Source organism: Anas platyrhynchos, chromosome 9, assembly GCF_047663525.1.
Source record: "Anas platyrhynchos isolate ZD024472 breed Pekin duck chromosome 9, IASCAAS_PekinDuck_T2T, whole genome shotgun sequence".
NCBI classification, from domain to species: domain Eukaryota; kingdom Metazoa; phylum Chordata; class Aves; order Anseriformes; family Anatidae; genus Anas; species Anas platyrhynchos.
The window spans coordinates 15,973,208-15,995,496 of NC_092595.1; the positions used below are offsets into that span (position 1 = coordinate 15,973,208).

The following is a 22,289-nucleotide window of genomic DNA, read 5'->3' on the forward strand; positions in this document are numbered from 1 at the left end:
CTATCTGGTGGAGATAAACAAAGCAAAGTGAAGGCTTAGTGAAGTCTCAATGTAACTGGGGGAAAAAAAATAAAATAAAAGGGTGAAAATAAAAATAATACATATATATAAACAGTTAGCAAGTTACTTGTTAGGATGAAACTCAATCCACCCACACCCAGCTCAAATATTTATCTCTGGAGGAACTGGACCAGAACAGCAGCTAAAATTCTAAATTCTGTGGGCAAGTCAGAATGCCCCGGCTCCTTTTAGCCTGTGCAGAAATGGCCATTGCAGACCTCACTCAATTTCTGATCTGGTTTGCAGTGCTCCCTGCTTACTGCCGGGGGCACCCAGCCAGGCAGGCAGGTGGCCACAGCATGGCTCAGACACAGCCCAGAGCAGGAGCCTGACCTTAACCACAGCCTGTGAGCAAGGGAGGGAAGCCCTGGGGAGGCCCCGAGGAAGCTTTCAATACTGGTGTTCTCTATTTTAATTACATCAATGAGAAGATGAATTAATTACATTTCTTTAAAAGTTTAGCTTAGTTTGTTTTTTTCCTAATGATTAAAAAGTACCAAAATTCACACCTTATTGAGGATGGTGTAAGAAACAGCATGCAGCATATGTTGTATTTGGTTATAGTAGTTAATCTTGAATTCAGTCAAGCTCCAACATGTTTCACCTAGATAACGAGTTACTATATCCCAGCTAAATCACAGTAACCACCCACGTGCTTACTTTTAAACAACAACAAACATGACACAATTGATTAAAAGGACATACTTTATGATTTCCATGCTCAGGTCAGTTGTTGCTCGTGTTTTTGTATCCAAACCTGGAAAAACAGATAACGCATTTCCTTCAATTTTATACCAAAAACATAAGAATCATAATATGGTTCTTACAGGAACTATTGGATCAATTTTGCCTTTTGTAAAGGATGTGTTGGCTTACATTCCCATCAAGAGGTTGTACATTTCAGCTACTGCTAGAGAACTTTTCTTTACAATTCAGATAATACACACAGCCAAGACTGGTCTATAATACAGTTGCTGAAGCATCTGAGCAAAAATTGCTCAGATATTATAGTGTAAGGGATCTCTCTCTGTCAGAACTAGTGAAATTTCAACCTCAGATGTGGGATTGGGGAAATTAACCCAACAGGATTTGAAGAGGGTAGTTCACCTGTGACCACAAGTTGGTCCTTAGGTAGGACTCAACTGGGATCGGTCTTTTCTTTACAGGAATGGAGAAGTGGAAGCATCAAAGGGAAGCTCTGCCTGCAAGCTGTCCATTTCAAGGGCTTTTCATGTCTACCAGTCAGAGGAACCGCTTTCTGCATCTCTCCCTCAGCAGCCTTGTCTAGACCATCACACTGAGCATCTGGGGCATTTCATAATCTCTCAAGAAGTGTGACCTTAAGTTACAAGTTACAGAGTGACCTGAAAGATTGTTCAAGAAATATATGGATTTGACTTCAACAATACACAAATTCCTCCAGCTCAGATTTTCCTGTGCAGGTCCAAACCACACATTTTCTCACAACTGCAAAGAGTATTTCTTGGGTTTGTTGGATATGTTTTTTGGGTATAATCATGACAATTTTTTAAACTTCAACATCAGTGAAAACAACCCTTCACATCCCATACATGTGTTTGTCTTCTGGAAAAAAAGGAGCAAAAGAATCAGCAATGTCCCAGAAGATGACAAGTGTTAAGATGGCCCATTCAAAAAGAAATTTCAGGTAGCTCTTTCAGAGCAAGGCTCATTTTCAGATCTTAAAAAGCATCTTCTGTGTCAGGTGCGTGCCCTATTTTGCAGGCCCAGAAGCTAATGCACCAGGAGGTATGATGGATCTGAGCAAGGTCACGAAGCCTTATGGCAAAGACAAGGGGAGCCAGGTCCTACAGGTCCCAACCACAGCTCTATCACTCTCTGGATGCGGAGGCACCTGTTTTGTTGTTTAAGGTACAACCAAGCGTACTTCTTACCTGATTCCTTTGAATATAATGCTCTACATACTCAATTTGATTTGTCTGCTTTGGAAGTCTGCTCCTTACTAATTCACATTCATCTGCCTAGTTGTTCTTGTTCCTTGTACACTGTCATTTTTCTAACTGCAACATATTCAACTACATCATCCTAGGCATTTTATTTGTGTGGTTCTGCTCTAACGGCTAGCTTAGCTGTTTCAAATTATGCCTTGCTTTCAGTTTTGCTTGAGTGTAAAAATGTCGTGTAAAAATGAACTACCCTCTGATGAAGGCTTTCAGACTTTCCATTTGAGGAACAGCATGCAGCTTTTGGGGGGAGCAATGGGAGAAGGATCAATCCAGCTTTTGTTTTACAGATTGCTACAATAGATAGCTTCCCCATAGGGAGTGTTACAGTACTATATTATGCTTATATAAAGGGTAATGACTAGGAACTTGGAGAACTCTACCCTTAGGAAGTGCTTGACGAGTGAGAACAGCAGGTGTGGAGGAAGGAAGAAAGACTAAATGTCTTTCTGTCCTGACTTTCTCTTCTTTTATGTTTGGAGACTGAACTTGGAGTCAGAAGCAAGTTGGCTCCTGCAGGTACTTGAAAGCTGAAAGATATGAATGTGGCAAGACAGAAAACCCAAACAAAGAGAGGAAACCACTAGCCCCAAACCCTGTTCCTAAGCAGGTTGCCTTGAAAGGAGTTGTTTTCAGCAATAGGGTGCTCTTTAGCTCACTATGGGAAAACGAGGCAATTACAAGAGGGGCTGGATATAGGAGAAAAAGCAACAGCACGCACACCGCTAAGGTGCAGCAGGGAAAGGCTGCTTTATGCTGCAAGAGCTTCTGATTGTGTCAGCAGCAAGCTGAGGAAAAAATAAAATAAAATCTTGGATAGGCTCTACAAAGCCATTTTGGCCCACACAAACCTTAAATGCAAAAACTATCATCTCAGCCCTTGTAGACATAATGCTAAATGTGCCTTTTTGTTGCAAAACAGCATAATGAACCCACCACAGGAAAAAAAAAAATCAAAAGAGATATTGATCTGCTTCACGTATAATAGGCAAAAAATATGTAAAACCCACAAAGGGAAGACCCCAAAACTGCTACCAAGATGCATGTCCAGCTGAAGTCTAAGGTGCACGTGGCTACAGCAGACACAGCTGCCTTGGGCAGCAGCTCAGGGAAAGCAAGCAAGCTTCTTGTGCTAAAGCAAAGTCACATCCCTGAGCAAAGGCAGCCAAGAGAAGTGTCTGCATTCATGGATGTTACACTCAAGAAGGGCAGGAGCAGAAGCCATCACATGCAGGGCCACTCTCCTGTTCCTACTCACATCTCGAGACCCCGGCCTCGACCAGCCTCTCCCCCTTTCACAGTGCTTTGAAGCAGTTTTAACAAGATTTCCTCTGCCTCCCGCTGACTATTTAGCCCTTCTCACCACACAACACACCAAACAGCCACAAACCCAGACTGGAACAGCCAATGGCTATGGTGTGCATCCATTTCTAGGCTGTGTTTTATGCTCACAAACAAGCAGACAAAAAGACAGTAAAAAAGTAAAACATCAGTGACCATGCTGGACAGCAACAGTGCTCCGCAAAGAAGGAGACACAAAGACAACAAAACAGAGCCAAATTAAAATGACTCTACCAGTCACAATACCACAAAGACAATACAAGTCATAACTGAATACTAAGGGAGACTACGGAGACTGAAACTCCAAGCACAGTCAGTGCAGAACTACTACATTAGCCTAAAACACAACTTAATCCACAAAGCTGTGATGCAAAAGCTGTAGCAAATGAATATATGACAGACACACAAGCAACCAGAAACAAAGCAAGAATGACCTCCACAGTCCCCACAACATCTCTGCAAGAGAAAACATCAAATGGTATTTGAAGGAGAGGGATGGCTCTCAAGCACACTACAACCAGAACTCGGTGAGAGGAGAGCAATATAGAAATACTTTATGAGAGCAATATATAGAGGGGATGCACTACATTAAGAAAAAAAAAAAAGAAAATCATCATTAGTGCAATAGACATTTCTGGTCTACAGGACTCCCCCACACTGGATAAGCTGCAAGGCAATGGAGCCTAGCAAATAATGGATTTGTATGCGAGTGAGCAAATTCACCACTGGTCAGAGAGCTCCCATCCAAATACAACTGGCTGAGGAAATGCTAATTCTTATGGCAGAAGCAATAGAATTTGACAAAGTCTAGCTCTGGAAGCAGAGCACACACAAGACACACACTTCAGCACCAGGGAAGCCGCAGCCTTACCATAGCCTAGACACTGGCAGCTGGAGGTGCAGGGACGGGAATGCTGTCCAGGATCCAGTCTGCAGGGGAAGATCTTCTGTGCCACCAGCAAGTTGCACAAGCCAGGCTCCAAGCAATTAGGATCCTCTCTGATGCTGCTACGCCGCTCTATGTGTGAACTGCCAACATACAGTTTAAGATCTGGCATACAAGGACTAACTCCTCTTTGATGGCTGGAAACAGCCAGGAGGGGAGAGCTAAAACCAAGATGAAACTGATACAGGATCATACACAAGCGATTTCCCATCTCCAGGTTACAACCCCATACCACACAGTGAAAGCCGCACAGCTGACATCCAGAGATATTACAGAGACTCAGAGATTATTAGGACTTGTGAATGATCTAATAAAACATCTTCCTAGTCCTGCTGTCCCCCAAAGGCAATGCCTGGACAAACACACATTACAGCTGCATTAAGACAACACAGCTGCTATATAAAACAAGAAGCTTTCTCAGAAATGCCATAATAAGAAGGAAGGTGAAATCAAACCAGTGGCAGAGGATGGGGACCTAAGCCATCCCTCATTCAAAAGAGTAGCTAATACCTGCAGTCATAATAATCGATGGAATAAGTCCGTCTTGCCTTAAAACCTGCATGTAAAAAAGGATGCAATATGTGTGTGTGTGTGTGTGTATATATATATATATATATATATATATATATATTCAGAGTCAGTAAAGGCTTCAGGAAGGAAACCGCAAACAAATGCAGAGTGTTGTGTTTTTTTTTTTTTTTTAAAGCTACAGTCTGCAGTCCAAAATATTTCCTTTGCCACCCACTGAATCTGAAATACCACTGCTTGCCATGCGCTGCAGAACGGGGAAATGTCCTCAAGGCTGCGTCTCTCCCCTAGCATTCTCCCAGCATCAGCACGGGCTGCTGTGATCCCAGCCCTGACAGAAGTTCAGAAAACTGCCCAAAGAAAAGTATCAAGCAAGCTAGCCAGCTTCAATGCCGGGCTTGGACAGCCTCCAGGAGCTACATGAGGCCAAGCTTTCTTCTGCAGGGGCTCCCACCCACCTTCCTGCCCAGATGAGCATTTCAGCCTTCATCCAGAGACCCCCAAGTCCACCTGCACCCTTCCTGAGAGTTTCTCCTTTTCTGCAGGTTAAGTTACAGAGCAGAGAGTGTGTCGGAGGTCTGGAAAGTGACAAATGAGTGTAGAAATGCTGATCAGAAAAGAGGCAAATATGAAGTGCACACCATCCTCGAGAGACCTTAGAGCAAAGTAGGAAGGAGCGTGGCATCAAGAACAACACCTTATCATTAACTGCTTCTCATCGGCCTTCTGGAGAACTGTCAGGTGCGGCTGCAGGAAGCACTACAAAAAATACAGTGAAGCTGTTTGGCAACAGGTTAATCCCAGCACATGCTTGTTCAGACAGCGGGCTCCAGGTTGCTTGCTGTGCTTTTGTACCATTTACCTGGGAAGGAAATAGAGCCAGATCATTAGCACTGGGCTACGGTAACAGCAAGAGCAGAATCAGCAATTCAAATAGCTATGAATTAGCTAAAGAAAAACTGCAGAAAAAAAAAAAAAAAAAAAAAGAGCAGGGCAGCAAGCCACTGCTGGACAGAGAAGGATTCCTTCTGGAGACTTGAGCCATGCTAAAAGTCTGCATCCAGTCTAGCACCTCTTGCTCCCGTGTGACTCCAGCTAGCAGTGCTGGTAAGAGGACAAGAGGTAAAGACAACACGTAGGTGATCGTCGGCTTGCAATGAGCAAGCTAAGGATGACAGGATTACAGCCAGCCTGCCTGCCTTCTCTGGGACAAACAGCCCCTTTCTGCAGGCCCAGCCACACGTGGGAAGGAAGTTAGATCAAACACACATATCCCCACTCCTGAAACACCCCTAAATCAGGACAATCCCCACCACGAGCCCAAGACAAAAGCAGCGAGCAGAGGAAGGTGAAACAGGAGCAAAGAGACTTGGTGAGCAGGGAGGAAGGACAGAGCACCAGCTGACAGGCCTCCCACAGATGCCAGCAGAGACGCTCACCATTGCAGGCAGGTCCCGCAGGAGGCCCTATCCTGCCAGAAGACAATCTTTTCCCAGGATCGCATCACCTGCAGGAGAGATGCTCTTGCTGCATTTTCAGATGCAAGCCGCAGATGACAAGAAACACACTGTGAAGCACAACCACAGCACCTTACACAGATGGAGCGTATGGGATTCAGGCTCCTGCCTGCCGTGCCACGGGAAAGCAACGGTGCTAAGACAGATGGCAGAGGGCACTGGGATAAACTGGGACAGCAGGGGACCAGGAGACTGCAGAGTCTCCATATTTGAGGATTCTGCAAGCAAGACAACACCCGTCTGTCAGGGACGGTTAAGCAGCGTTGCTCTGGTTGGGGTTGGAGACCACCGACCACCCTGCTCTGCATGGCTAGGCCTCCTCTGAGGCCTGAGGACATTCATTAGAGCTGCCAAGCTCAAACACCGTAACCGTGCTCCCACAGCCCAGCTGTGCCAGAACAGGGGTGCACCTGGTTAGTAACATCACACAGCGTCCATCCCATGTTTCCTTCACTGGGACCAGGAGGACGGTGGGGATGGTATTCCCACTTGGTCAGCGCTGACAGCTCGCTCACGGGAGTCGAAGTTGCGTGAAGTCAGTGAGAGGTGCTGCCTACCCGGGCTGGAGTGGTTATTGATTTCCTACGTGACCTTGGCTAAGTCACTTAACCTCAGTTTCCTCATCTGTATATTGGGAATTATGGGACTTGCAGAGTGCCACAAATTCATCAGAGGGAACTACTTAAGAGTCCTATTATGAATTAATGGGATTTCCCACTTCAAAATCACTCCTTTGAGGATTGAAGCAGTTGGACTGGGATATTCATAACCCTGACTCCTTCTGTAAGTGCAGAGCATTTTATTTTACGGTTTTTCCCCCTAAAAACACCCATGTAAATCATCTAGCTCAGGAGCACACGGTGTAAGCATGCCCAGGTTCAAGGCTCTTTACAAACACTTGCTTAAATGACTTTGGCCTTGTCAGTCATCCATACTAACAAGCCCCTCTCCTTGCCCAATTCATATGGTTCCAACCATACGGAGTTTCACACCATGAGCTGTTGTGGTAAGAAGCTCAGCTGGGTTCTCGTAGTGTGAAGTCTGTTCAAATTAAGCTGCAAACTGTCACGCAATGGCTCCCTGGAAGAAGTAAAAATCCAAAGAATCATCTTAAAAACTAAATGTAGTTGTGGTGTCTTGGTAAGCCCAAAAAGGCTGGTTCCAAGGTCCTACTGCATCTGTGGTACAAGCTAATACAATCCCATCACCCATGGCAAGGTCCTGATCACTTGATAACCCCTGCAGAGCCAGACCTGCAGCTCCCTGGGCTGCACTTTGTGCTACCGCCTGGCATAAAACCAGCACTTTGCTTCCAAAGACCAACCAGTGCATTGATTTGCAAAGCAATTCAAGGTTCCTTGAGGATGAAACAGGCTAGTGTGGTGAGAAGCTTAAAACAAAAGGCTTCTCTACAGTGGGTACTTTTTCCAGGGAAGCTAAGATAACAATATTCAGTGTTTGCGCCTTACCACAACCAGCGCTCTGTAAGCACGCTCAATGATCAATACCCACAGACGGAAACATCCCTTCAAGACCACAGGACTAAATCCAAAGAGCTTTCCTATGCTATTTCTATGCTAACTTGTTCCTCCCTGGGGAGTTAGAACACTTCCGAGACTGAGAAATACTTCTGCCCCGTCACACTCCCTCACTCCTTCCTCACCCTTCCCTTCATCCTCCACACAGTTGCTTGGTATTTATTCTCTTCCATTTTATTTGGATTTTCTCTGAGCAGAGTCATTAATCTTCCCCATAGACGCACAGCTCTGACAGCTAGGGTCTTGACACCTCCAGTGCCAGTGAAGGACATTCTCATACTCTTCTTTTTGCTTTTTTCTTCCTTTCTCTTTATAAAGAAACCCTTCATACCTCACCAGCCACAGGGTTTTGATTAGAAGGCCATGCAGACCGGGGTCATGTGAACTGGAGACAAGGGGGCTGTGGGGGAGGAAGGCGAGGGGAGAGGATGCGACTCCCACAAGGAACTCCCAGGTCCCACTGAAAAGGTCAGCATGCTTTTGAGTCATCCGCACTGCTCCCTGACACAAAAAAATATACTCAGCCCAGTGCAGAGATACTTGATAAAGAGTCTAATGAAGTGGAAAGAGTGTTGCACGGAAAGAATAGGCCTCTCTCATCCTGACATCCCATGATGCTCCATCGAGTTGCTATGGAGACTTAAAAGAGAAGGGGGTTTTGTTGTCTTGAAGGGCCTTCTCCCTTCCCAGCAACCTTGACCTTTTCCAGGTTTGCGTGTTGGTGTGTGTATGTATTTTAAAGAGAAAAAAAGAGATAAGGAATTCCATTTCTTCTTATCTGGTCATGGCTCAGTGGCTGGCACTGATGCATGTGGGGGGCCATCAGCCTGTCTCAGTGTGTAGATTTGGAGAGGATAAGAGCATGAAAATGCAGAGGGGAACAGTTAATTAAGGCTGATATTGCAAAGGACGCTGTTTGCTGAATAATGAATTCCATATGCTTCAGAAACACAAGTGCAATTAAAGGTGTGAGAGATGAAGGGCAGGAGAGGAGTGATGGGTCATACATTACCATACAAAATGGCCCCACTGGCCCTCCAAAGCTAGGGGTTCAAATAAAAACACTACGTGTATTACAACCAGAGATTATTTCTCATAAACAAGGCAGAGGGGTTGCTGCCAGTACCCACGGGTGAAGGAGGGTTACCTGGAGTTGACAGCCATTAGAGAGTGATGTGAGAGTCATTTAGACAGGTCGCAAGCAGCTCGCTTTATCTGATACCTAAATCAAGATGAATATGGAGTTAAGCAGACAGGCTAATGCAGAATAATGCTGCTTGTAAGATGTTCATGCTCATTCCATACCCATTATCCAAAAAAGCTACCTACTTTCCATTTTCAGCCAGCCATACAGTCAAACCAAGATGTTCAGAGATGGGGCTGTCGCTAGCAGCCCACAAATTGCCCCCTCCTTTGTCCCTCCCAATGCCTGATGCCATCTATATCCCACCGAGACACACGCCACCCTCCCCATCTCCTTCCCAATGGGAGAGGGAGAAACGTGGCACTGGTGTTTGTGCCCTCAGCTTGGGTCCTCTGCTGCCTGCAGATCCTGCTATTTCCCAGGGCATAAGCTTCTGTGCCCTTGTGTGCCATGGGACAGATAAGCAAGTGAGAAAAGATGATGGAAAAACATTAATTTTGCAGGACAAATGCCCTCTGCTTGGCTTAAGAAAATTTTAATACCAAAAGGGGAAAAAAGACAGGAATCATCCCCTGCCATAACCTCTCCAACAGAAGCGAAAAACAGGCAGTGAACTCGACCTGAGCACACAGCCACCTCCAGGATCAAGGTCTGGATTTGGATGGAGTGCTGCACTGCCCAGCCCCATCCTTAGCAGCTGAGGGTAATTCCTGTCAAGTAAGAAAACCAGAATTTGACACCATCTTGCACCTGGTTTGCTCGCACTGTAGACTAATGAGAATCTGCTCTCTAGGACATCTTTGAACTCCTTTCAGTGATCTGTAATAGAAGCATCCCAGGGTCAGACTTCTGTCCGTTAGGGATTTAGCCTCTCTGACCCTGAGGAGATCTAGGATAATGTTTACGGTCACCGCTAACCCTGTGTCTGTGCACCCCTAAATTAATTCCTTACCTTGCAGAAACTCGGGTCAGTGCCACGCTAATCTGAATGAAACCCCTGACAAGTAATCTTGGCAGCTGTCTGTTCTCCACCCTCCGAGCCTGGGTAAGCTTTCTCAGATTCTGACTCACTTGAAGCAACTCCACTGCACTTGCTGGTCCTGACAGCTTGCCACATTACCGCTCCAAGTGAGAGGATAGTACAGAAAAAAAATCATAACAAAATTATTGGAAAATATTTCTCTTTCAGCTGAGAGTGCTGTTGATACGATCGCCTTTTCATTTTCTGCAAGAGTATGTGCGCGCGTATGTGTGCTTCTCTCCCCACCCTGTCTCTCAAACTTATGATGTGAGCAGTCGCCTGGGCTTGTTTGTCCATTCCCAGCCTGCCAAACCATTTTCAATAATAAGATCCATCTCCTCCTGCTCAAGGCTGTATTGTCTTCATATCCTTGGAGATCAGATGTCTGTTCTCCCTTTTATCACTTGAGCTGCACGTGTTTTGATTGTAAACACCCTGATAACACTCGTTAGCCCCTCACAAGTGAAATAATAAAGGATAGATAACATTTCTAGCCATGATACTTATACTGTCATCCTACACTGAGATAACAAGGAGCAGAAAGCCTGTGAGTCTGTCTTGCTCCGATAAGGATCTTGTCACCATAGATACAAAAGAGATAAACTTTCTAAAATAATATCCTTGTTCGTGTCACTTTGCTCGAGTTGGATAATAGATGGTGCAATTCCTCCCTCTCCCCCCCATGAAGTATATTTATGGTTTCTACCATTCACATCACTAGTGAAACAAGACCTTGATGTGTTACAAGGCAGGCAGAGCACGCAATAATTCACATTTCTCACCCAGGTGAGAGCAGCTGACAGATATCATCTCGCATGACGACGTTTTGTGGGCATCTGTGAGGAAACGGTTGTGATCCCAAGCACATTGCCTGGCAGACTGAAGAACACACCTGAGGCTTCTTGCAGAAGGGTGCTAACGCCATGGCCCAGACAAACACGAGTTGTCTGCACACAGGCCTGCTACATCTCCCTGTCCACAAAACCTACCCAGAACCAGCAGAGCCTACTGCAGCAGCAAAACCAGGGTGCCACCAGCTGAAGCCACTGTCCTTCTGCCATTTGTGCTCTCAGAGACCGATTATGCGGAGGTGAAGGACTGCATTAGCCGGACAGGCTGCAGGTTTCACACAGGTGAACACACATTTTCTCCTAGAACCCCTCATGCAAAAGGTTGCAGTTGACCCAAGACCGTAAAGCTAGGGGCAGGAACAAACCCCGATGCCTTACCTCAGGCCAGACTCTGCAAAAGGTCGCTTTTCACCACACAGCACCAGCAGAGAACAGGACAGGGCAGGGTGTAAATGACACAGCCCGCATCCACCAGCCTTGCTCTGACAGCCCTGGGAACAGAGAGAAAAAGCTTACACAAATTTATTGCTCTTCCAGGACGCATCAGAGGATCCCTCGTGCTACCAAATCTGTCCCATGTTCCTCAATGGCCCAAACTCTTCCCATCTCTCCCAATGGGACGATTTAGGGCCCTTGGTGTGGTGACAATGACAATGATGCTATACCCTTTCCCCTTTATTTTGATGTCTGAAAAAGATAATCCTGCCCAGGGAACACAGCACTGGAGCAGGTGCCAACATTCAGAGCCTGTCTTTATCCATGGTAACTACAAGAGATGCTTGACATTTATGTGTTGAAGCATTTCTTAAATGAAAAATGGCTTTGCAATCAAAATGAATACGTGTGCAGAAAATCTCCAATTTGGTTGAAAGTTGCCAGGCTTATAAATTGAAAGCTGAATATTTCTCTAATAAAGTAAAATAAAACACAATAAAATTATAACAGTTATTCAAGAAATACACCCAATTATTCCAAACCACTGTACCCCTTTAGAGTTGCATTTTTGTTTGTTTGGTTTTAGGGAAGTATTTTTATTCTTAATAATACTTTCTTAAGTATTTAAAAGTATGGAAATAAAATGCTTTTAAATTGACTTTTGCTGCAAAAGTATGAGGTGAAGCACCTGGCTGTAGTCTGCCATACTTAGCTGTCTCCTTGCAAATGGCAACAATCACCATAAAAGCAGCTGACATTTTACTGGTGACTGGTTTGTATGGTCTCCATACCATAGGAATATAAGAATTTATTCTCCTCGTGGTAAATATTGACCCTGGCTCGCTTCACTGAATATTTACCTCTTGGGTCAATAAATCATCATGTTCATCTCAATAGAAGTCAGTATCTGCTTATTATTATATTAACCTTTATGAGGCAGATAGCAGTTGTTTTTCCCTATAATATGATATTGCACAAATTGGATAACTAAGAAAGATTTCTTTGTGATAGAATTTTTGACTTCCAACTTTTTTGCTCAATTTGAGGCACATAAAATGAAACATTTAATGCACCACATGGAGCTGCTTTTCTTTTACAATTGGCTTTTGGCAAATATATTAAGAGTCCTAGGACAAGTCTTGGGACACCTGTAAGATCTACACATGGATGTGTCTTCTGGCCAACATGGTGAAATTGCTGCACCCTTTGGCTCTCACAGGCAGCTGCACGTGGTCAAACTTTTGTCCTGGCCAGGTGTTATTAAGCCTTATGAGAGCACACATCACAGGATGCAGTGAAATGCAGCCAAGATATTGGAAGAAGAGGAAAACAGATACGCGATTTTGTGAGAAAGGATGGAAGGATGGCTCGGCAGAAGGACAAGTGGAAGGAAGGATGGACAGAAAGAAAGAAGTCTGACAGGAAAAAAAGGAATCTTCATTAAACAGCAGAAAGGCCACGTGCTGAAGCTGAGCCTGGTCTCTGTTCACCAACATGCAGGAACATTTTGGAAAAAGGAGATACCTGGTGAGGCAATGCTTGCTCCCCTCTCATCTCCAGCCTTTGTAGATTAAAGAGAACATGGCACTTCTTCAAAAGTGCAGAAGACAGCCTTGACATTCTGGCAAATTCATCCCTTCAATAAAAATAAATGATTTCCAAGGCTGCATGTGAGATATGGCTACACATATGGCTGGCACATTTTCCTACACATTGCTTGAACTATCACTATCTACCTCATTGCTTCGTAAAGCACTATGAGATACAGCTTCTCAACTATTAAAATTACAGTATAAAACATAACTCTCCTTCATATGGTAAGCTCAAAAGCTCTTTTAAATATGATATACACTCTTCTTCCCTTCGAATCTAGATTTTAACTGTGCTTCCTTCACATGAAAGTACTGCCCACAGATGCCATCCAGACTTGCCACCCAGAGGAAACTAAGTACTGCCCGTATGTTTCATTTATCTGGTACTCCAGTACGTACTCTGGTACATTGCTGCCCAGTGAGGGGGGTTGAGTATTATAAAAGAGAAAAGACTGAATGAGAATGATATTGTGCCAGAGGCTGGAGTAGAAAAGAAACAGTACAAAGTCATATTCATAATCAGTATAAAACAATGCTGCAGTTTGCTGATTTATTGTGGACATAACTGTGGTCCCAAACATCCCTCTGTTTATAAACACTCATTTCCAAAGGCTTCTGAGCTGCCGAACAAAAACAAACTCCAGCCATGATATGTGATAAACAGGAAACAAGCCAGAGTAAATACTGCAGTGGGAACAAAGCCTGGGATAGCAAATACAGAGCCACAAGGGACAGATACCACACAAAACACGAGCGAAGCACACTCTCGTGCATGGTGTGAACACCTACTGTCAAGCAAAGGTTAGAACTCAGCTGCAGCCTCGAGGGCTGCAACACCAGGTTTGTCAGTGTGGAGAACCAAGCCACACATTTTAGAGCAACATAGCAATGTTGCTATAACAAAAAAGCAAAATAGCAAAAAAGGGGATTGTCACCTTCAAAATACAACAGAACTGCAAGGCTGGGCACTTGGTCTAGATGGCTTCAGCCGACGATAAAATCCAGGTTAATCCAGGCAGATGCTGTGGCTCTGTCAGCAAATGGTGGCTCCAGAAAAGCCAGCAACTGTTCCTCCTCTCACATGCTAGGCAAAAGCCTGGCTTTGCAGAAATTCCACTTCAGCCAAGGCACCCAACTTCTCCAGCCAGGAAAAGAGGAAAACCATTCCTGAGCAGCTCCATGGGGCAAAGTATGTCTAGTTCCCTTCGCCAGGAAGGGGATGGACTACAGCCATCTCAGCCAGCCTAAGAACAACGTGAGCATCATTAACAGAGCAGAGAAGGCAATGTCAGACAGCACACCGAACAGTGGCTGGGGACAGGCTGCCACTACCCTGCGTGAGCCCAGGCTTGTTCCTTGGCCAGAGGCTGCAGCGTGCACAGGGACAGGAAGGACAGCAACATCAGCCACTGCACCACTTCATCACCAGCGAGCTTTCAAATGCACCCATCCTGCCTCCAAAATCCAGAGCTCTGAGGATGAAGGATACCTCTACTCAAGGGCATGTTTCAAGCTGATGGGGCTTTACAGCAGGGAAAAGGGTGACAACCCCAAGCCTGCATCCCAGAGACAGGAGGCTTCCTTCTGTGACTGGAAGGCAGTGGCCGAGCAGCACATACTGGAGGGGGGTTACATGCAGTCCAAAAACTTTTTGCCTTTTTTGTCTTGTTTTTCATGTGATGGAATTGTAGGTTTTCCTGCTGCGCTTTAAAAAGGGCAGAAACAATAACCTTTGTAATTAGCACTTGGCAGAGCAAGCTCCTGTCCACAATAAATTAACGGAACCAATTAGGGAGGAGGGAAAAATAATCAGATGCCATAAGGTACGTCCTGGCTGTGCCAACCTATGAGCAGAGGCCATTCTGGAGCACAGTCAGGCGGGGATATCCCAGTGGGTCTGAGGAGGGCCAGGCCAAGACCTCCTTGCAGTGCCCAAGCCTTGTCCCAGGCAAGGGAGGGGAGGAAAGTCAACGAAAGTCAACGCACATTTCTTGTTGAAACATGTCGTATGGGATTTATTGCCTTTCTCTTGCCCCAGTGATGACGACCGCACCCTGAAAGGGCCTATCAAGGAATGAGGTGGCCAGAGACCAGTTCCCTCACGAAAGGAAGCTCTCAGTTGGGATATGATGGGTGGGTAGCCCTGTGTTATAACCTCACCTCCTCGATTTGTTTTCTCAAAGGCCTGCAACTCCTCCACATTGTGCCTCATGTCTATCACTACCACTCCACCTGGACAGCCCGTTCCCTGCTATCGGGACATTGTGGAGAAGCACTTCTTACCTCTATCAATACTTATGCTGCTTTAAATAACACCACTGATTTTTCAGCCTCTACCCGGTCAACTTCTCGCCTCTCCATCCCAGAGCCAGAGTAAAAACTGTATTTCAACCTTAGGAAGACATTTGATCCATCAACCTATGAAAGATCACTCTGAGAAGCCGTTCAAATCTGCTAGGACATGAGAGATGTTGTGTGCTTCAGAAAGTGGGTAAGAAACCATAAACCAAGCAAGATGATAAACAGCAACTTGTCAAGATGGGGAGATGTACCTGGTGGGGTTCGGCAGAGATCACTGTTAGACCCATCTTTTGTCACCTCTACATTAACGAGCTGGAAAAAGAAGTAAAGAGCAAATAATAGAATTGGCAGACCAAGCTATATTAGGAGGTGTTGCCATCACCAGGGAAGGACAGGAACATAAAACAAATTAGAAGACAGGTTAGAAATCAGGGTGGAAAATAAAGAACAGGGAAGAGAAATGTCTGTCCAGACAGATTTACAGAGTGGATCAAAAGCATTCAAGCAACCAGAAATTCTGCTCTGCAAAGGATTTTGGTATTTCAAATTTGTAGGTGCTGTTAAGCAAAACCCAAAACTTTCCCCGTAATAAAGTGCCTGGGGAAACAGCATTCCTTTGACTTCAACGAATTAAAACATTGTAAAAGGCAGTCACTATGAAAGGATACACATAACATATTCCACTCTGAAAAATATCAAAAGAGGGTATTTCAATATTGTCAGAATGCTCCCTTCACAACAAAATTTTAGCCACATTTCCATTCCAAAAAAAATTTCCCAAAGGAAAACTTCTGAAAAAATATCACTGACCAGCTCATGTCAAATCTAACCTTCAAAGAGCCATATGTAACCCCCTTTTTGCTTGCTTGTTTGTCCAGAAAATAGAGGAAAGGAGGAACAACAGTTCCTATCACTCCTGAATAAGTGATATTCAGCATGAGGGTCCTGCAGACAACCTCAGTATTTATTCCCCAAGGTAAGTCACTCAGGGGGGAATGCAGTCCCACTGCTTAGCATCCAAAAAGCCTGGGGGTGGGGTGTTGGCCTAATTTCTCAGCCTCAGAGTACATCCAACTTTCACCTCCCAGGCTTTTTTCTCAGCAGCCTTTTTTCCTTTAGCGCAAGCTATATAAACAGTCAATTCCCAGAAACAGGGCTGTAAGAAAATATTAATTCTCGTAAGAGCCCCTAGCATGCCTCTCCGGTCAGCAGCACAGGAAGCTCAAAGGAGCAATGCAGTGTATTTGTGCACCCAGAAAAAAATCTCAAGTAGCACATTCTCAATTTTTTTATTTTTTAAATAAACTCTGTCACTGCATGCAAAATAGCATTCCAGAAGCAGGTCAATGAAATAAGCAAGCAGCTGGTGGAAACATTGCTGTTAAAGCCATACTTACACCATAACACTGCGAGGCACGCTGATAGTTCACCCAGGTATCTCCAACAGTTCACCTAGATGTGGGTGCAATAGAAAGAATGAGATTTAAACAAGACAGATACACACACAGGGCCGAGAGGTGTAGAAGGGCTGAAGAAATATACAGCTCTAGTATTTTAAGTACGTACACAATATTAGATGGACATGCTCTGAAATCTCTGAAGGTGACATGATGGGCTCTCAATGTGAAAGATCACTCTACCCAGAATATTTTTCCCATTCTGGCTTGCTTTCTCCTAGTGGATTAGAGAGCCAGCAGATTGGACCATAAATGAATACCCAGCCAGCGCTGGCCTCCTCCCAAGCCTTAAATTGTTTATAGCCCATTCGATCTCCACTTACAGCCTTGGTTCTGCTAATCGAATCACATCTTCTTTCAATAGCCAGACTTCCCCCCCCCCTCCCCCGCCCCTTTTAAACACCATCTTATCTAATCTGCACAATTTGCATTTTGTCAAGTCTGTACGTGGTACAGGAACCCAGTAAATCGAATTTAATGGAGCAAAGAGCTCTTATCTAAAGCTCAACAATCTTTTACTTAAGCGTGCATATTTGCGCTTAAAGTTGAGATTTGTGAAAGCTGTTTTGAATCACATTCTTTTCCTTGAGATTTAGGGAAAAACATGGGGCTAAACTGTGGCTGGGTGGAGTCTGAAATTCTCTGATTTTGCCACCGTGTCTCCTTCTCCACTTCATGACCCATGCAGCAGAGATCCTGCTGCAACCTTTCTCCTCCCTGAGGAAAGAGGCTGCCTGGGGTAGGCATGGCTTATCTGATGCCACATGGGCACCTCTGAAAGGGAAGAAGGGCCACAGTGCAGTCCGATTCTCTAAAGAGGTGTGTAAGTCAGCTGTGGCACAGCGAGAAACCCAGAAGAGCTCTGCATGTCTTCCAGCACCCCAACAGCTACTGCAGCGTGGTGAGCATGGTCCCAGAGCAATGGCAGGCAGCACGGTGGACCTCTGAAGAGTATTTCACTGCTCCTCACTTCTCAGCTGGCTTCTGCAGCTTTCAGCCACTTTGACTTCCCAAGAGGACACGGCTGGCACGCTGTCCTTCGGGTCACTGAGAAGAAGGGAGCCTCACAGGCTGCTGCAACTCACTGCTTCCTGATTTATAAACGCTTTTCCCCCCTGTTGCTTATTCACACAGATCTTACCTTCCACCACATATCCACACGTACTTAAAGAGCAAAAACCTTGGCTAATTCTAAGGCTTTTAACAACAAGTTTAAAGATATTGTTACAAATATATCCTAGAGACTAATTAACCAAAGGTTTTCGGAGAGGACCGTGAGCCTACTTGCAAAGGCCTACCAGATAAATCCTTTCAGCTCCCTGTATCAAACTGGCCACGCATTTGCTGTCATTCTCCAGAGGTTCCTTCCTCCATGTCTGCAATTTCTATCTGAATTTGACCTCTAATATCCATAGCCCAGAACCACGGGTGTAGAGATGTAGGCAAAGACTGCACGTTGTTCTCCATCCCACCTCTGCACCCTGGCGAGCAGCAGCCATGTCACCTCAGCGTCCTGTGCTGCTCACTCCCTGGCTTTGGTAGGCATCACCTGTGAGACAGAGGATTCAGGGGAGTTTTATTGCCCCAAACTCACACAGAAGCCTTCAAAAGGATGACCGAAAATTGTTTCAAAGAACAGATTGCAACTCTTCGGTTGTGGCATGATGAGACCAGGGCCACGTTTTCTCCCAGAGCTCAGCCTACAGGGTCTGAATGAAGAGCAGTGACCCCACAGTTTTGCCTCTAGGACCTACACCAAACAGTGAATCCCAAACACTCCCTCCTTTTGTCTCTGTGGTGAGCAAAGGAGTAAGGATGAGGCCAAACAACAGCTCTAGATCTGCTTGGCGTTATTTTACCCAAATCAATGAACACAAAAAGGGAAAAAACCACACACGACTAACCCACAGACTCATTCACTCTTCCCCTACCGCTGCTAAAATAACCACATCCCAAAGAAACCACGTCCTTCTCCTGCTAGACTGGCTGTGTCCCATGACAGCAACAGACAGGTTTTCTTTTTCTCCTGGGAGAGCTGATTCGGAGCCTCAATTAAAGCAGATTTCAATAGACCTGAAGGCAGTAGGCTTCACAATTATTCCCTTTTTCTTTCTGTGTGTGTTTGGTCACTGAGCCTTGTTTCTCTCCACAGGGGAGTCTGCTCACTAAACCTGCTTGCTTATTTAAAACTCAGCAGCCTCAACACACTCCCATTTTGCCACCTGAGACCAAAATCGGGAGTCCTTGAGTCATTAAAAGCAAGATGCAATTAGTGCCAACACTGACTGGCTCACTCCCTCCTATTCCATGCCCATGTCTGAAGCTCCTTCCTTTGTGAGCTCTAATGCGTGTTTAATGTGCAACTTAATTATTTGATTACAATGGCGTAATTATGTAATTGTAATGTATTGTGCAAGTTGGCTGGAAGGAGACGGGAGACATTTGCTGAGTGACGTGGGATAAACAGAATAACAACAACATCAAGGAAACAGAATAAATCTAATGAGATGATAATTTGGAGGAATAGTTAAGAAAATGGGTACTTTGGAAAATGAAAAGTAGCTGGGCTTTTTTTTTCTAAAATTTTTAAATTAATTTATTCTTCCCTCCCGCCCTTTTGTGATCAGCCAGAAATTTCTCTCGCACTGCCAAAGAGGAAGAACGCGGCTGTGCTGGAAGGGCAGAGCCAGGTAGGCTGCCGCAGGGTGTCCTGTCCCCGCCACGCTCCTCTGGCTGTCACAGCTCCTGGAAGGACAACTGAACACATGCCCGAGCCGTTCCGAGCTGGCCCCACAAACTGCTCTCACTGTTCATGTACGCACGCTTTCCTGGAGTACAGGCACACAGGAGCAGTTTGGCCATAACCACTGACAATCCTACGACGCTGAAAAACCTCCCGTTTGCAATGGAAATATGGGGGGATGCACTGAGTGCTTCGTGGTAATTTGTTGTAACGCGGTACTGCAAGTACCTGGACAAGGCCTCCCAGCCAAGTCAGAGTGCTCTCCAATTTATGGATGCTCATATCTGTACGCTGAACCCAAAAATGAAGGGGAAATGCTAGGCAAATATGGTCAAGGTAAGCAACAGCCACAGGGAAGCTCGTTGCAAGAGCCATAAACCACATCTCGGAGACAGATTCCAAGTCCTGCTTTGTACAAGCCCTTCTAAGCTCTCAGGTTTCTCTGCTCTCCCTCAGAGGACTTTAACAACTCCCTTTCTCCCAGCAGCAAGCACATTCTCAAGGAGACCACATCAGTAAATATGGCAAGCAGGAGTCTAGACAACCAGTTCAGCCTACTCACCAAAATTCTGCTGAGATACAGTCCACCTGCAGCATCCTGGGTTTCTGTGGGAGACATAAGCCCATGGTAAGTATTTCAGGGACACTTCCAAACCTGTTTCTCATCACTAATTACTTGATATTTGGCAGAAGGCTCCGACCAGTAAGGTTTTCCATTGCATTGTGTTTCTCCAGTCAGAGCTGTGGTGGGTAGACACCAGCCACCACCCCAGGAGAGAGACCTGTACCCACTATACGTGGCAATACGTGCTGGTGGCTTGTTTTACAGGCGACACATACATACACAACTGGGTTTATATTCATGGCTATTTCAGCCAAATTCTTCTTTTGTGAAACAGCCGTCCGAAGCCAAAATTTGGGAGATGTGGGAATCTGACCCATTTCAACAGCAAGCTGCACTCTGATCTTGTCAAAACACACATTCCAGAGCAAGTAATATTGAAACTGTTCTGATATTAGCAAAGCAAACAGAGGCAATGACAGCCTGCAGCATATCTATCTGCCAGCTATCCAAATAAGATTAGCCAAGGAGCAAACTCCGTGATATAGAAGTGGACTCTCAGTCAGCCAACTTCAGTAAACACGAGCTGCCAGCCAGAGAGAGATGATGAATGTAACCAAATAACCGCAGGTATATGCAAACTCAATTTGCCAAAAGTTGTATCACTGACTCTTACTGATTTTGGTCCAAGGGGTCTAACTGCCTCTGGGGCTTAACACAGTTTAACATCAGGGTTAAGTGCATGCTATATACAATTACAGTATAGTAAAGCTTCACACCCCAGTTTGCCCACGAAAAGAGTTGCAGGAGCTATTAAGAGAAGAGAATTCTGCCCCAGGCTCCATCCCTTCCCAGAAACACACGTGTTGGATTTAGCCTCCTTTCTGAATCTGGATCAATCATCATAACCCTGAAAAATTCTGCCATCTCCTAACTCGCAGTGAGACAATGAAATATTTTCCACCAAAATAAAAAGTCAGCACTCTGAGCCAATACTTCAGGATAAAATGTTGTTTGGTGGGGTTCAGTTAATTTGTTTAAAGAAAAAATGTCATCTGAAGCCAGAGTAAAAGCATTTGTGTTTTAAAGTTAAAAAATAAAAATTTGTACGCACTCCCAGCTTTAAAAAATGAATTTTTAATGGAATCCTAACAAATCAGATCTGGCATAGCCCACACATTCCATTACGTTACTTTCAAAATAAAACTGACAAGAAAACTTTCTATGATGAAGATTTCTTACTGTTTGGCTGATTACAAGGTAAAAGAGTCTGCAGACTGGCTGGTGCCATCAAGAGTTTCCAGAGCATCTCTCTCAAAAGCAGTCGGGGCTATCAGCTTTAAAACCTACCGCTGATTCCTCTGTCGCTCCTGGAGAATGCATTAACAATTTGTTCCTGGACAGCAAGAGAGGTCTTCTGTGGATCTGGGCAGCTGTGGCCCCCCCAGCAGCATCCGTCACCCAGCATGTGAGGTCTAAGATTCCTGTCGTCGCACCAGGGTATTTGTATGCATTTCTAAGTGTTTAAGAATTATTATGTTGTGCAAAGGCTTGTATAACTCTTCAGGGAGGTCGCAGAGACGTGTTATATATTCAACAGACGTGCAATAAACACAATTTAGCACTATCTACCCACCTCCAAATACTCCAGTTCTTGCTCGCAGGAAAGAAAAACAAAACAATTTTAATAATGCATCAGCGATGGTTTTGATTATTAGATTTGCAGATTCGCTCGGGGTGGTGTGACGTTCGTTGCATACATACCCACCCCAAGCAAGCCGCCATCCTGACAGCGACGGGCGGATTGATGCGGAAGAGAGGAGCCCAGCACTCAACAGGGGACAGGAGCGAGCGCGACCTCCCCGCACGAAGGATGCCAGACTGAGAGCTGGAACAGTGCCGGCGGCCTCGCTGCTTAACCTTGGCCCATCCCCAATCTGCCATCACAGCTGCCACCCATGCTGGCCGACACAAAGACAGGACCTGGGATGCGCAGAGACTTTGAGACTTGCTTTTACGCAGGAGCAAGCCTGGTGCTCATATGCTGGCACGATCACTGACAGTTTCTTTGTAGCGAGGGCTGAAGTCTTCTGTTAGAGGCAAAAAAATGGATTAATGCTGGTAATTAAAGGAGACAGAATGTGGTGGTTAGGACTTAACAGCCGCTCTTCAGTGGAGAAAATGCATATAGTATGTCCCAGTAATCTAATTTAGATCAGGTAACATAGTATGAACTATGGTCTAAGCACTTGTATGCAAACTTGGCATAGC

The 22,289-nt window shown here is 45.2% G+C and overlaps 1 protein-coding gene across 1 annotated transcript in view; it reads right to left on the reverse strand.

Moving 5' to 3' along the window:
- LOC101794246 (uncharacterized) overlaps window positions 1–22,289 on the reverse strand; it is a 155,260-nt gene that overhangs the window by 70,445 nt on the left and 62,526 nt on the right. Inside the window, exons 6-10 of the mRNA XM_038183620.2 lie at window positions 20,019–20,062; window positions 16,654–16,708; window positions 5,555–15,941; window positions 4,255–4,412; window positions 766–817 (exon numbers count right to left, since the gene is read on the reverse strand). The gene's annotated coding sequence lies outside the window, so the exon portion shown is untranslated. The remainder of the gene's footprint in view (window positions 1–765; window positions 818–4,254; window positions 4,413–5,554; window positions 15,942–16,653; window positions 16,709–20,018; window positions 20,063–22,289) is intronic.